Genomic DNA, 3,991 nt, shown 5'->3' with positions numbered 1-3,991 from the left:
GAGTTGACAGCGGAAGTAGGCGCCATCTTGCCATGGCGAATGCCTCTCCAGCTTCACCGCTCCCTACAGGAGAGGGGCTTTGTGAGGCCTATCACATAGTATCCATAAGCTACTAAAATTCCTTGGGAACAAATGGGATCTCATGAGCTATTTCCTCTTCCATGGTGAAAAGTTAAATGGGCCCAATCTTCTTCTTATCTTATTCCAGTAATCATACCTGCTGATATTTCAATATGACAATACCATGTCATACTTGGAAGACAGTTTTCTCTTTTAAATTTTATTAACTTACACCTGTTTCTGTTACTAAGTTTTGTTCACTATGGTGGAGTATATTATCTCCTCAAATAGTAAGCCTGCATAAACAATTCATTTTCACTAGGAACTTGGTCCTAGCAATGACAACTGCCACAAGAAGCAAAATTGGTACCAATAAACAGGCATGATTGTATGATAAGCCTGATGGTGTGCTTTGAGTCCTTTGAAAAATATTTGAGAAGGAAATGGTTAGAAAGACCTTAACAAATATGTTTAGTGGACAATTCAGGAGAAATTATGCAAGAACAAAAGGCCAAGAATAATGCATAAAGAAAGAAAATCCACTCATGAGGTATAAGAGGAAACAAGAAATCTTTTTGAAAGTAGGTGAAAGGCTGTGCAGAGTTTATTCTGTCAAGTAATTGGCTTTAATCTACTTATGCCGTAAGACTTTCAGCCAGACAGAATTTTAAATTATGGACTAATCCATGAGTGGTACAGGACTTTACAAAGTAAGATAACATTTGTCCTATGGCATCCTATTACACCATTTCCCTCTTACATCTCCTCCCTAAATTCTACCATGTAACCACTAACCTTGTTCTCTTTCAATTTAATAAACTTGTTTATTTAATTTTTATTATCTCTCTCTCTCTCTGTGTGTGTGTATGCATGTGCATGTGTTTGCGTGTGTGTCAGGGATGTGTGTTGCTAAATATATATATATATATATATATATACAATTTGCTCAGACTGTATAATTTTTTGTATGCATATGCTTAGAGGACTGATCATTTGGTATTAGGTAACCAATCAGTGTAATCTTCACAGGGGAAGACTATTTTTTTTCCATTCTCAACATTTATTACTTGCCTATAGATCTTTATGTAGGTTTTGGGCCTAGCTTGTTGATGATTAAAATATGATCAGTGGAGAAAACAGAGATGGCAGTAACTGATGGTGCCTGCCACAAAGCTCTGAGGAAGCTGAAAGATCAGTGGAGGCACAAAGAGGTGGGAAAGGAGTCTTTAGGTATGTAATAGCTCTAGATAAACTAAGGGGAAACAATCAAAGTCTTACAGGAAGAAGCTCTTTTAAAGATGGACTCACTAAGTGTAAAGGAAAGATGGTGGAATAAAGCAGCATGTGGAGAATAGCAGTGCCATTCAGCACTCAGTCAGCAGTCTTCAAGCAAAAAGTCATTCTTGATGAGCCCTGGGGCTGCAGCACCTATACAGGGATATGTGTGGCTCTTTGGCACTCTTGTAGAAACAAGTCATTGCTGAACAGGGCAGGCCCTATGCCCCCAGGATGGTTTCTTCATTGAGCCACCACGTATTTCTCTAATGCTGCTTGCCCTGCTATCAGATGGAAAGATCTCTGCCCACAGTCAACTGACAAAGCAGTCATTTCCTGTTAGCAAGCACTGAGAACAGGATGCTATGCAGCAGCCTGGATTTCCTGAGGAAATACATGGTAACTTAGGAGGGCTAGTTCTAGGCCTGACAGACCAGCATGCAACCACTACAGCTGTAGCACTTGCTGCTTGCCTTGCTTGGAGATGAAATAAACAAAAAGGTTGAGCCTGGAGAGTCTCAACATGAAAAAATTGAAGTCAGGATGGCAGAAGACAACCAGAAACCCTTTCAGAACCTGTCCCCTCTATGTCTGCCTAGCTGCAATATCACCCCAATGTGGGAAACAGAAGGATATATAACATGAGTCTAGGAAATAGTTCAGTGTTTCAGAACTATGATGTTTCAGAAACCATCTGAGCAATCTGGACCTTGCACTCCTACTCAGTCCATAGCATATTGCCCAGCTACAAGATTGCCCTGGTTTTAAGCAATGGCAGTATGCACACAATGAAGAATGGTTCATTTTCTGGATTGTACCTCCACAAAAGACCTCTATGGCCCTTATTGCCCCTGAAGGCCACTTTGGTATCTGTGTTTCACTATCCCAGGCCATATAGAAATCTGAGGTTCATGTGGATGTTCATGGTCCTACAGCAACTAGTAACTATGTTGATTAATGGCCTGAGTGACCATGCCGTAAGAATGTCCATGGTCTCTGCTGCAGCCTGAAGTTATACTGCAACTGGGGCTCGTGTTGATATTTGTGGTTCATGCTACCACTGAGGGCCATATCTGGGTCCATGATACTACTGAAGCTGGGATCAGTGTTGATGTTTGTGACCTGAGTTAACATTGAAGGTCATGGGGATGCACATAGTCTGTACTATAGCCTGAAGTCATCTTGCTGACAGCAGTCTGTAATGTCACCAGAAATCATGCTGAGATCTGTGGCATGTGCTTATACAGAGACCATGTATATGTGTATGGTCCATGCTGTCACCAGAAACCAGGTATAAGTCCATGATCTGTGATCAAGCCCACTGTAAATGGCAAGGAAACTACTTTTTCAATGCTATTAATGGTTGTAGACTCACAGTAGAGAAAGAGGAACATAAAAGGCTTCTGTGACCATCCCTACCCTTCCTTCCCCAAAAGTAACATCCTAGAGTAAAAGCAATCAAAAAGAATTCTTAAAAACTGTAGTAAGGATGGGGAAATGTAACATTCTATCATTGATGGGATCTGGCATGGTATAGGGGAGAAGGAACCCAGTTTTCTCTAAGGAGCTGGCCACCAGAAATATGACCATGCTTCACTTAGTATATGGGCAACAAAAGCTGGACTTAATATATTTTTCCTTTTTCTTCTTTTTCTTCTTTCTCTTCTTTGTTTTGTTGGAAGTGGAGGTCCCAAGGGTGGAGGTACAGACCTGGGTGTACTATGAAGAGTGTGCTTAAAATACATGATGCAAAATTCCCAAATAATCAATAAAATTAATATGAAAAAAGAAGATACCAGTATCATTGAGGATAATAAATCTGGGACTATTGTTTAAGGCGTAGCACAAAGAACTTTTAGTTCAAAGGAGGCCAAGGCTGTATGTCATGCTAGTAGTCAAAATTGGAAGCATGAGAATCACCCAGGTTTTGAAAACTTGAAAGGGTCATGGGGATGGTTGAGGGTTAGCATTGTATATTGTAAGTTTAACATCCCTGAACACAGGCCAAAACAAACCTCTGGTGAATATACAACCTCTTTTGCAGTAGAAGGTCGAGGATTGATAAGCTCATGGGAGAAAAGTTGACACTTAGTTCCATGTGACAAGCTCAGAGTCTCTGGAGACAGTAATGGAGATGCTATTGGTAAAAGTGCAGCATACCTTAAACAGAAGATTGGAGGTCCAGTACCAGGGAACTACCACCAAGGACAAAAATCACAGAGTGGAACCAGAATGAGCCTAGGACACAAGATATGTGTTCCATAGATATCAGAGCCAAGAAGTAGAGCTAGCTGTCCAGGCCTTTGGGGCCCAGAAGATTATGAGTAGGTTCCATACATTATTTCTCACAGGAGTCTATATTTAAGAGACTTTGGATTTTGTAAGAGATGTTGGATTTTTAAGGAAAATTTGGAATTGTATCATGACTTTGAAATTTTAGAGAGACTTTGGTGTTTTAGAGTGAGTTATTAATACTTTAAAATGATTAAACTTCTAAAGTGGATTTATTTTTAAAGACTAAATTTTTAAAGTTTAGAATATATTTTATGTTGTAATATTGATATTGATGGAATCTTATGGACAATTAGAAAGGTATGGTTTAGCAATGATAAGTTTGTGTGCTAAGTTGACAAAGGGCCAGTGTTTGTATTTTTTT

This window comes from Mastomys coucha, chromosome X (genome assembly GCF_008632895.1).
Source record: "Mastomys coucha isolate ucsf_1 chromosome X, UCSF_Mcou_1, whole genome shotgun sequence".
In the NCBI taxonomy this organism is placed as follows: Eukaryota; Metazoa; Chordata; class Mammalia; order Rodentia; family Muridae; genus Mastomys; species Mastomys coucha.
Note: the sequence above shows the minus strand (reverse complement) of the source record.